The sequence below is a fragment of the Hyla sarda genome, chromosome 10 (genome assembly GCF_029499605.1).
Source record: "Hyla sarda isolate aHylSar1 chromosome 10, aHylSar1.hap1, whole genome shotgun sequence".
Taxonomy (NCBI): Eukaryota; Metazoa; Chordata; class Amphibia; order Anura; family Hylidae; genus Hyla; species Hyla sarda.
The window spans coordinates 117,240,765-117,253,596 of NC_079198.1; the positions used below are offsets into that span (position 1 = coordinate 117,240,765).

Genomic DNA, 12,832 nt, shown 5'->3' on the forward strand with positions numbered 1-12,832 from the left:
GATGGATTAGAGACCCTGCAGACACAGTTTGGCTATATGGCATAGGGACAATGGCCACACCTGGTCCCGCAGTCAGAACCAAACATTGAAAGTGGGTTCCAGCCTTTAGCTGTTAGAACGGCAGACATGCAGAGAGGGACCTGATAAAGCAGGGAACCCTGCGAACCAGTATGTGGTGCATTGCATAGGGCACATGGAGAAACATGGGTTGACTCACTCAGAACTACACCTCGGCAGTGGGATACCTGAACTTCCGTCCACGCGGAGTGGGAAGTGTATGGTAGGTGACCCGACGTAGCAGTAAATCATGGCTGACCAGATTCCTGAACGCACAGGATCACTCCTTCGAACCCTCCCACAGAAAGTGGGGTGGGAGTGCGGCCGATCTGATGGGCAACCTGATGGTGCCAGAGACCATGCAGACAAAGTCTGGCTGACTGGCATCATCCCTGGGCACTTGCAGCAACCTTTGTCCAGAGTCCTCCCATCCATAAAGGTATGAGAAAACACTGCCAAGAACGTGGCAGCCAGGTGGATAGAATCCCCGTTACCCTGGAAGAGGGGATTGAGGAGCCCTGGATTGCATCCCTGTCGCCCTGAAAAGGGTCGATACGACACGTAGGGTCACTTCTTTGATCACCGCGCCATAGCAGTGTTACCGTAACTCCTGAAAGGTGACCTAGAGGTGTAGGAGACCATGAAGACCACTGTCCAGCTTACTGGCACAGGGTCCCCTTGTACCTATAAGGACACCCTTCTGGACTCCTCACATTAGAAGAGGGGTACAGGAACTCCAGCCAAGCACGCGGCAGCCCCATTATGGGAGACCGGTGGCGGCAGAAACCGAGCAGACAACAGTCTGGCTTATCAACAGAGAACACCCCCAGGAGCTGGTGCCCTATTGTCGCATATGGAGGGGCGGGGAGGCCTTAGGCCATGGATAGTATCCCCGCCATCCTGGGAGATCAAGGGAGGCTAAGGAGCCTTGGATTGTATCCCCGTCGCCCTGCACAAAATCCATTGTAAACATCGGGTCACTCCTTCGGACACCACTTGTTAGCAGTGGGGAGCCGTAACTCCAGCCGTGGATGCGGCAGCCATGTGATGAGTGACTGGTGGCAGAGGAAACCACGCAGACCATTGTCTGTGGTATTGGGTCCAGCCCATGTCCAGGAACATGTGCTTGAAAACCTTGCACTAGAAGTGGGCGGTCCAGCACACTAGCCACAGATTCCAAAGACCTATAAGGACCTGTGGGAGAAAATTGATACTACTGCGATTTCCCAGCACCCTCCTGGGAATAAAGACCACAAAGCGGACACGATGTCTAAAGACACAAGAGAACGAAACACCTGGGAAAGGCCCTCAGCTAAGGTCAAGGATGTGGATGCATCTGCAGGGGCATCCCACCGGTGTCTCGCCCTGGGGAAGGGATTGGAATGCGGCTGTGGGCAGGCAGATATGTCATGGCAGAAATGCCACTCACAATATCCCTGAGCTGGCGGAGACCTTTGCCTCTTCAGGTGATAAAACAGGGAGGAATGCTGCAGACTGGGCTGCGAATAGCGTGACCAGGAGGCCACAAGGTTAGCCCAGCAAAGCCTTATGTAATGGCTGCTGAGGAGAGGAGGCCACAAGGTTAGCCCAGCAAAGCCTTATGTAATGGCGGCTGAGGAGTCGGCGCTGGGGAGAAGGGACCTCAAAATGGAGAAACCCTAGCGGAGTACAGAAGGGGAGGGGGAGGAGGATGTTAGACATACTCACCAACAGTCTATGTAAGATAGTACCATAAGCAGTGCAGCTAATGCTTAATGTAAAATATTCAGACACTCACTATTAGATGCTTTGCAGTAGTATTTTCTTTATTCAATCATTTTCGTAGAAAAATTCAGAGCTGTGAATATTTGAAGCTTGCAGATGTAAATTCGGCATACAACCGTCCCAGCAGAGATTACAAACACTAGTCCGGAGCCATCAGGGTCTGACGCGACGTTTCGGGGGGAACGCCCCCTTACTCATGCGTGTTAAAGCCTGGACTTCCAGGATATTTAAAGTAGAGTAAACATCTAATTTTAATCAAGAAGTATTTCTTAAAGGAACATTCGCCTCTATCTAAAACGATAGGATATTATTTTAAATGATGTGCGGTGTGCACTGAACTATACATCATGGATTACAAAATTATTCAAAGATAAGCTTTCAAACTACAGACTTCATTCAAGCCTGATGGGGAAATCGTTTCCAAGTAAGTTATCCAATATGCTTATCTTTGCAAGAGACGCATGCGGTTAATATTATCATTCGCTTCAATGTGAATTTGTTCCAAGATTTGCCATCTTAATTCATTAACGTTATGTTGTTTCTCTAGAACATGGCTTTTCTAATGTTATTTTTATGTTCCATGATTCTAACTTTTATTTTTCTACTGGTTTGTCCCACATAACATATGCCACAAGGGCATTTTAACATATAAATAACATTATCAGAATTGCATGTGAAAAAGCCTTTGCTTTGAATTTTCTTACCACTTTTTGGGTGATGGATGTTTTCGCCTTTTATTATATTATTACAATGTGGACGGGATAATCATGGGTTTGTACCTTTTTTCCTAGTTCCTATGAATGTTTGATGACTTTTTTTCTTTTTTCTGATGTCTCCTTTTATCAATATATTTGCTATGGTTTTCCCTCGGTGATATGCAAACATAGGGGGTTCTTTGAAAAGTTTACCATATTTAGGGTCTGAACTAAAGTCCAGTATTTATTCACAGTTTTTTTTAATTAAATTAGTGTGTCTATCATAAGTACTAATGTACATTACTCTATCAATCTTTTTCTTTTTAGTTTCTTTTTTCTTTAGTAATTCTGATCTGTCTATTTGGGCTACCTCATGTTCTATTCTTTTTAATTCTGTTTGTGAATATCCTCTGTTTATAAATTTTTCTGTAATAATATTTTCTTCCTTATTGATAATGCGTTTAGCTCTGATATATTGACTCTTCGGCAATCCCTTAAAGATATTAGGATTATGAAAACTATCTTTATGTAGCATATAATTTTTATCAGTTTTTAAAAAAAATAATGTGGTGTCAAAGTTGTTCTAATTTTTTGTTACCTCGACGTCGAGAAATTGTATTTTCTGGACATCGTAAGTAAGAGTAAATTTGATAGTGGGATGAGCCACGTTTAATCTCTGCAAGAAATAGAGGCTCCGTTCCCTCCCAGAGCATGAAGACGTCATCCACATAACGTAACCACGTCAGTGGGGTCTCCATGCTACTGGGGGAAAAGATATGTCTCTCCTCGAAATCGTGCATAAAAATATTTGCCAAACTAGGGGCGACGGGGGACCCCGTCGAAGTTCCGCCTATTTGAAGGAAAAACTGTGTGTCAAAGCGAAAATAGTTTTTATGTAACACGAAATCCAACAGCCCCATAATGAAGCTAATCATCTGATTGCTCAATTTCACATTTTTACACAAAACTTCATAAATGCATTTTTCTCCTTCCAGCTGGGGAATATTTGTGTATAAGCTTTGAACATCTAGCGTACAGAGAAATTTTACATTAGTGGCATCTATTTTACTTAACGATTGCAGAAAATGGGTAGTGTCTTTTAAGATTTTTTACTTCTGGTTGGAGGAAGCTATCCACAAGCTATCCAACAGGGAGCCTTGTGGATTTTGGGAAGGAGGTATAAAATAGGAACACGGGGGAATTCTACATTCAGACTAGTACACATTCTTTTTGAAATAATACCATCATCGGCTGCCTGTTTCACAAAATTATCAATATCTAGTTTTAATCTAGATGTAGGATCTTCCTTTAACAATGTATATACTTTATCATCATTTAACTGTTTTTTTGCTTCTAGTATATAATCATTTTTACGCATCAGTACGATGGCCCCGCCTTTGTCGGCCCTTTTAATGACCAAGGAGGGGTCATCCTGCAGATTTTTTAAAGCATTCCATTCATCTTTTGTCATATTAGGGTACTTTTTTCGAACTTTGTCCCACTTTTCACATACTTCAGAAATTACAGATTGGGAAAAAATTTCAACACTATTACATGGTATTTCAGGTACAAAAGTGGATTTCTTTCTCAGTGCGTCGGGAACCGTAATCAACGGCATATCGGCACCTTGAGAAGGAAATTCCTTATCATGAAGATACATTTTCATCTTTATATTCCGACAAAATTTAAACATGTCAACTTTAAAATCAAACATGTCCTTATCGTGAAACGGAACAAATCCTAAACCCTGGTTTAGTACTTTCTTTTCTATTTCTGTCAATATGTGATCCGAGATGTTTACTGTGAGATCTTCTTCTACTACATGTTTTATTTTGTTTTTTCTTTTTCTTTCTTCTTTCTTGTCGATATATTTTCTCCCTCGGTGGTGTCTGAACTCCTGCTCTCTCCCGGTTTCTCTTTTAGGGTACATTCCCACACGGCGTATTTGCTGCGTATTTGCTGCTGCGTATTTTGTTTTCTCTGTTGAAGTCAATGGGTTGGAAAATACGCAGCACCAAATACGCAGCAAATACGCAGCAAAATACGCCGTGTGGGAACGCACCCTTAGACCTGTTTTTTCTTTTGTTTTTCCTAAAAAACTTGGTTTCCTTCTATATATAAGTTCAGACTTATCTGTGTCCGAAGTATCGGACATGGAATATTGATTAATTTTTCCACGTCTCCATTGTCTCCTCTCCTCTGCCCATGTGTAGACTCGATTTTGCATATAGTCTCTCATATCACGTTCAAATTTTTGTAATTTATTTTGTAAAGTTGTGGTTTTTTATTTTTCAAGCTCGCCATTTAATTCACTTTGCATTTGTTCCAGTTCTATTTCAGTTTTGGTAGATTTCAATTTTTCATTAATGTCCATTATTTCTTTTTTAATCGGTTCTATTGCCAGTTGTAAATGTTGTACTGTTAGTAGCATCAAATCCAGTGAGTATCTATTATTCATTGCATACCACTTTTGTTGATATACCGCATCATCTGGTAATAGTGTAGGTGCTAATTTACACCTTAGACCCCACGGAATTCTTTGTAATTTCAAATATTCAGTCAAAGTGGATGCATGGAATGATAGAACAACCTCTTTCTTAGACAATTGTTCAAGTTTTTTTTTATAATGGTCTTGTTTACATTGATCTTTTAGTGTCGCGAATGATAGACCCACATTTGTCGCTTGGGGGGGGGGGGGGGGGGGGAATTTTATTACGATCCCGTTCAGTGAATGAAAGAACCTCTGCTTTATTCTCAGTCAATTGACTGAGATCAGAAAAAGACATTTTGTACTTTTTTCTTATCAATGTCCACACGGTGAATCCATGCAATAATAGTAAGAAATGTCCTGTGTAGACTTCAAAGCTGTGCTCAGGTGTGGGTATTCACCTAATCCCCAAGTGCAAGTCTAGGTAAGATAGTACCATGAGCAGTGCAGCTAATGCTTAATGCAAAATATTCAGACACTCACTGCTAGATGCTTTGCAGTAGTATTTTCTTTATTCGATCATTTTCGTCGAAAAATTCAGAGCTGTGAATATTTGAAGCGTGCAGATGTAAATTCGGCATACAACCGTCCCAGCAGAGATTACAAACACTAGTCGGGAGCCATCAGGGTCTGACGCGACGTTACTCATGCGTGTTAGAGCCTGGACTTCCAGGATATTTAAAGTAGAGTACACACCTAATTTTAATCAAGAAGTATTTCTTAAAGGAACATTCGCCTCTATCTAAAACGATAGGATCACCAACAGACTCCATCTTCTCATACTCACCCAGGCGTCTTCAACCAGCTTATGGCCACGCTGCATCATACCAGGCTAAGATAGTGGGGCGAGCAGGAGAAGGGGGACCCGGACCCAGGGTATAACCTCCAGGCGCTGGCCGTTGGCGGGAAGGGGTTGAAAGTAAAGTACATCCTCTATGTCTGTGCCCCTTTGTCGCATATGGGGGAACAGGTAGCGCCATGCTCCTAAACCCCCACCTGAAAAAGGCAAACATAAGGGAGAAACTAAACATCCCTGACTAGAAAATAATAAAAAAGACAAGGTCTGGGATTCTCCCAGACCTGTGTCTTGCCTCCTACTGACACTAAGCTAAAACGGATTACCTCACTTCCAGTGGGCGGGTATATCCTGCCAGGGAGGAGCCAAATTCTTTTCCTAGTGTCAGCGCCTCCTAGTGGCAAGAGCATATGGCCATCAGTATAGGTGTTCCACAATGAAGAGCGACCGAGAAATTAAAAACTAAAGGAGAACTCCAGCCAAAACTAACTTATTCCCTATCCACAGAATAAGTATCTAATTGTCAGGGGTCCGACTGCTGGGCCCCCTGCGATCTCCAGAACGGGACCCGGCTCTCAGTAAGGAGCGCATGTTGCAGGCGGCGCGTGCTCCATTTATTTCTATGGGTCTGACGACGAGAGTACAGCACTCGGACAAAGAAGGTTTTTCTAAAAGAACATATCAAGTCATGATTTCAGTTGATATTCAGTGGTAAGGAATTCATGATATGCGACTTTCTTTTGTCGCATATGTGCTTAATTAGGCGTCAATCTACACCAGCCCTGACTTAGCTTACAAAACTGACTGCAAACAGTATTATTAAAAAGTCGCACATTTTGTTGCACGGGATACAACAGTATCGCCCAAAAAGTCGCAGATACAAAATGATGTACTGAAGTAGGAAATGTGATCAGAACCAGATTTATCACTTGCTCTACACCACGTCATAAATCTAGTGCAGGAACACAGTTTCCACCACATGAATTAATGGGTTAAAAAGACGTTCACCTAAACCACTCTTGATAAATAACCCCCATTGCTTTGTAAAAACTGGCATGGCGGGACAACTAATGCGCCAATGAAATCCTGCAACTAAGGGTACGTTCACACGGTGGAATGTACGCATGGAAAATTTCCATGTGGCCATTCCACAGACAGCCGAGCGGCGGCGGCATGTTCTACCGCTCAGAAATGCCCTTTCTTATAGACGGCAATGCATTTTCGAGCAGAATCCACAAAAAACATTGAACAGATTCAATGTTTTTGCGGACACCAGAATCAGGATTCTACTGTGTCAACACCAAAGCAGAATCTCAATAAATCAATCGGAATCTGCTGCTGTGGAATGTCTGCGCGGAATATTTATGTGGAATTCCGCACGGGCATAATCTTAAGATTCCAGACCTCCAGCACTTGCCATGGGTAAAGGAAGGGTTCTCGTGATTCTATTATGCTGCAGGCAAATGTTATCCCATCCCTGTATGGTGATATTAAAGGGGTACTCCGGCCAAAAACATCTCATCACCTATTCGAAGGACCCCCGTTATCTCCAGCTTGGCAACCCGGTTATCCGTGCTAGATGACTGGTGACTACAGCCGCATCCATCCATTCATGTCTATGGGAGGAGGCATGATGACTACATACTAGTATTCAGTGTTCCGGACGCCGACGCCGCTGCCAGCCTGGAGATTGCGGGGGTCCCCAGTGGCAGGACCCCCACGATCAGACATCTTAGGGGATAAGATGTTTTTCGCCATAGTACCCCTTTAAAGAGGTCCTGGAACATACCACTAAAGGGTTCCATAGAAGACTACCATATGTGAATATATTCTATTTGTAAAGAATTTTGGAGGGCACTGCTCTTTTTTATTTGTATATTCAGACCTGGGTATGGGAGTGTTAATTGCGGTGTCATGCTAAATAACGTTACGCTGCCGGGGTGCTAAGTGAGGTTAAGTGCTACTGTACATATATATTATAGAAGGAGAATATTCACTTGCACTCACCGGTCCTGTGACTTGCTGTATTTCGGACAATTCCGTTGCCCTGGGAGACGCCGGGATGAGGGTGCTCAGAGGCTAACAGCCGTTGTCGCGCACAGTCGTGCGCTTCTTCCGGCCTCAAGGCCGGAAGAAGCGCACGGCTGTGCGCGAAAACGGCTGTCAGCCTCTGAGGACCCAGCGCAACACAATTGTCAGAAATACAGCAAGTCACAGGACCGGTGAGTGCAAGTGAATATTCTCCTTCTGTAATATATATGTGAATATATACTATAGTATGTCTTGAAATATTCTAAACTGGCTACTGCGGTGACGCCCCTAGTGTTTATACTGCAAGCAGCTAAAACACGGGCTAAAGCAAAGCTCCTTTACTGGTCTAGGTTAGTGATGTATTTTCCATTAGGCACCCAAGAGCCTGTGCCTAGGGCAGCCGTATAGACTGGGCATCCCTTTATGTGTATAGGGCTAGGATCCAAGGTGAATCTGCAAAATAATCTGCATGTATCCCATGCATTTTTTTGCTTGCATATTTGTGACAGAACTGCATGGAAAAATATTAAAGGGGTACTCCCCGTGGAAAACATTTTATTCTTAAATCAACTGGTGCCAGAAAGTTAAACAGATTTGTAAATGACTTCTATTAAAAAATCGTATTCCTTCCAGTACTTTTCAGCTGCTGAATATTACAGAGGAAATTCTTTTCTTTTTGGAACACAGAGCTCTCTGCTGACATCATGACCACAGTGCTCTCTGCTGACATCTCTGTCCATTTTAGGAACTGTCCAGAGTAGGAGAAAATCTCCATAGCAAACATATGCTGCTCTGAACACTTCTTAAAATGGACAGAGGTGTCAGCAGAGAGCACTGTGTTCCAAAAAGAAAATAATTTCCTCTATAGTATTCAGCAGCTAATAAGTACTGGAAGGATTAAGATTTTTTTTATAGAAGTAATTTCCAAATCTGTTTAACTTTCTGGCACCAGTTGATTTAAAAAAAAAAATAATAATAATAATTCCACGGGAGTACTACTTTAACACCCTACTGGGGTGTATCAAGTCCCAGTGCCCTGGTCTCAATATATCACAGTCCTGTGCTGGAAGATTACGGCATACAGCCTACAACATTGTATAACATTATTTTAACAATATGCAATGCACATACAGACATGCACACACAGCAGCACCTACCGCAGGGAGCGTACTTCCTGCATTCTCCTTGGTCTTGAAAGAGGGGTCCAATGGTTACAATGGGTGCAGGTGGCGGTTTTAGTGCAGTTCTTTTAGATTAAAGGGGTATTCCAGGCCAAAACTCTTTATATATATATATATATATATATATATATATATATATAATCAACTGGCTCCGGAAAGTTAAACAGATTTGTAAATTACTTCTATTAAAAAATCTTAATCCTTCCAATAGTTATTAGCTTCTGAAGTTGAGTTGTTGTTTTCTGTCTAACTGCTCTCTGATGAGACTCACGTCCTGGGAGCTGTGCAGTTCCTATGGGGATATTCTCCCATCATGCACAGCTCCTGGGACGCGAGTCATCAGAGAGCAGTTAGACAGAAAACAACAACTCAACTTCAGAAGCTAATAACTATTGGAAGGATTAAGATTTTTTAATAGAAGTAATTTACAAATCTGTTTAACTTTCCGGAGCCAGTTTATTTACATATATATATATATATATATATATATATATATATATATATATATATATATATATAAAAGGTTTTGCCTGGAATACCCCTTTAACAGTCTTTGGGGAAGATTTATCGCAGAGTTGTTTTGCATGTCATTTTTTAAAGTCACCTTTCTTGCGAGTTTTTTGGCGGACACGTGCATAATTTATCATGTGTGTGATAAATAATGCGCAAGCCCATCAAAGCTAACAAAATGACTTCCCAACACCATTTCTGACTTTGTAAAAAGCAGGTTTCTAGAGCAGTAATGAAGGCGGTCAATGTCTGCATGTTTCCCCCCCCCCCCCCCCCCAACGTGTTTTGTGTATTTTATTTAAAAATCGCAAACAATAAATTGACCACTGCATTTTTAAGTGGCCTATATAGAAAAGTCTTCAGAAATCACTTACATTGTAAATAAAATAAAAATATAAAATTTGCTAAAAATCTAAACAAAAAGATTCATAAATCTCCCCCTTTGTCTCTGTAACTTTGCAAGGGCTCAATTGTCAGGAGTGTCCAGGTTGTCACAACATAGTACAAGACAGTCTAGGACAGTGGTCTCCAACCTGCAGACCTCCAGATGTTGCAAAACTACAACTCCCAGCATGCCCGGACAGCCGTTGGCTGTCCGGGCATGCTGGGGGTTGTAGTTTTGCAACATCTGGAGGTCCGCAGGTTGGAGACCACTGGTCTAGGAGAAGAACCCCTACCCATGTTATTCAAGGACAGGGACTCCTGGCACTGCAATAGTTTCCATAAGTGATGGGCAACCAGTACCTTCTACCAGCATAGAAGACAAAGATATCTCCGAAAGGACCTCTGTTGGACATAAAAGGGGAGATTTATCAAAGGATTTACACTGTTTTTTTCCTGTCTAAATTTGTCGCACAGAAAATCGCAGTCTAAATATGTGCGACTTTTCTGCGACTTTTGCTCTAGAGGATTTTTAGAACATGTTGCATTCTAGTCTATTTTAGACGGAAATGCATTGGAAAATGCATTGGTGCCGAATTTATCAAAAGCGACTTTTCAGCGACAAGTTGCATCGGCTGAAAGTACGCCGAAATGTCAGACCATGTTGGAGCAGGTTTAAATATAGACTAAAGCATAGATCCCGAAGTCCGTGCACAGAATTTATCAAGCGCCGTGCGATTTTTGATAAATTAGGCGCACAATAGACCAACTAACCCTCTGTAGTTTGGTCTATATTGATGCGGGACATAGACAACTTTCCTCAGCAGCTTCAGTGTGTAGATTTGTGTCTCATATTACACCCAGGTCCATGGCAAGTGTAAGAAACCGAGCAACTTTGACAAAGGCCAAGCTGCAACTAGACGACTCAGGCCACGTTCACACGACAGAATTTACTTGCGGAATTCGACACGTTCGATTCACAGAAAATTCTGCAGCAGCAGAGTGCTATAGATTTCAATGGGACTCTGCTGCACTGTGCACACGGCACAATTTTCTGATTACGGCGTCCGCAAAAACATTGTTGTTTCAGTATGAGGGAGGAGACAAAGATCAAGCTGGTGACTTGGCTTCCCGATTTCCTTATCTCAATCCAATCGATCATCTGTAGGATGCGCTGGAGAAACAAGTCTGATCCATAAAGGCCGCAGCTCACAACTTTTAGGAATTAAAGGGCCTGCTGCTGACATGTTGGTGCAGGACACATCACAGATCTTATATAGTCCAGGCCTCGATGGGTTAAATTTTTTTAAAGGGGTACTCTGCCCCTAGACATCCTATCCCCTATATAAAGGATAGGGGATAAGATGCCTGATCGTGGGGGTCCCGTCACTGGGAACCCCCCTGTAATCTCTCCTGCAGCACCCCCTGTCTTCTGGTGCACGGAGCGAGCTTCGCTCCATGCCTGATGACTGGCGGTGCAGGGGACGGAGGATTGTGACTTCACGGCCCCGCCCCCTCAATGCATGTCTATGGGAGGGGGCGTGGCGGCCGTCATGCCCCCGCCCATAGTCTTGTATTGAGGGGGAGGGCGTGACATCACAAGGGGGCGGGGTCGTCCCCTGCATTGCCAGTCATCAGGCATCCGTGCTGCAGGAGAGATCACGGGGGTTCCCAGCGGCAGGACCCCCACGATCTAACATCTTATCCCTATCCTTCGTATAGGGGATAGGATGTCTAAGGGTGGAGTAGCCCTTTAATGACATCAGGGTTATGTAGACCAGTGTTTTCCCAACCAGGGTGCCTCCAGCTGTTGCAAAACTACAACTCCCAGCATGCCCGGACAGCCTTTGGCTGTCCGGGTATGCTGGGAGTTGTAGTTTTACAACAGCTGGAGGCACCCTGGTTGAGAAACACTGATGAAGACAATGGCACTATGCATTATTTTGGCAGGTGGTTTTCATATTATGGCTGGAAGTTGACCAGGTCCACACAAACAATACAAAACAGGTAACGGTTTTCTTCTTTAATTAGAAAAAGATGTACAAAAAATATCAGATTTTAACAAGAAAATAATAAGCATGGTCACGGACAATTGCGACAAGAAGTCCATTAATTCCCAAGAACGCAGTCCTTCAGACAAGACCTCTCCGTAACAGCCAGATCCTCATGGAAGGCTCCTTATGTGTAGTTATGGGTTACTGTATTACCTGTATAAACACAACACAAACCTCTCAGTCTTCCTGTGACACAACACCGGGCTGGGGAAGGGAATCTGTAACATTACAAGCAATAAACTGAGTTAGGAGCGGCAATGAGGTCTGGAGCAAAATACAGATTAGTGGTCCCCAACCTGTGCATCTCCAGCTGTTGCAAAATTATAATTCCCATCATGACCTGAGACAGACTGCGGGGGTTGTAGTTTTGCAGTGGAGAGGCACAGATAATATTCTAAATACTGCAACAAAAAAACTACAAAAATACCCCTTTAATAGACTAACATTAAAGGGTTACTCCGGTGGAAAACTTTTTTTTTTTTTTTTAAATCAACTGGTGCCAGAAAGTTAAACAGATTTGTAAATTACTTCTATTAAAAAAAATCTTTAATCCTTCCAGTACTCATTAGCTGCTGAATACTACAGACGAAATTCTTTTCTTTTTGGAACACAGAGCTCTCTGCTGACATCATGACCACAGTGCTCTCTCTGCTGACATCTCTGTCCATTTTAAGAACTGTCCAGAGTAGGAGAAAAATCCCCATAGCAAACATATGCTGTTCTGGACAGTTGCTTAAATGGACAGAGATGTCAGCAGAGAGCACTGTGCCCATGATGTCAGCAGAGAGCTGTGTGTTCCAAAAAGAAAATAATTTTCTCTGTAGTATTCAGCAGCTAATAAGTACTGGAAGGATTAAGATTTTTTTTAATAGAAG

The 12,832-nt window shown here is 42.8% G+C and overlaps 1 protein-coding gene across 2 annotated transcripts in view; it reads right to left on the reverse strand.

Moving 5' to 3' along the window:
• Positions 1 to 11,911: 11,911 nt before the first annotated feature.
• PPIH (peptidylprolyl isomerase H) overlaps positions 11,912 to 12,832 on the reverse strand; it is a 38,611-nt gene continuing 37,690 nt past the window's right edge. Inside the window, exon 10 of one of the 2 annotated variants that reach the window (XM_056544667.1) lies at positions 11,912 to 12,110. The gene's annotated coding sequence lies outside the window, so the exon portion shown is untranslated. Of the gene's footprint in view, positions 12,176 to 12,832 lie in introns of both variants that reach the window. The other variant, XM_056544666.1, reaches the window with a different exon arrangement.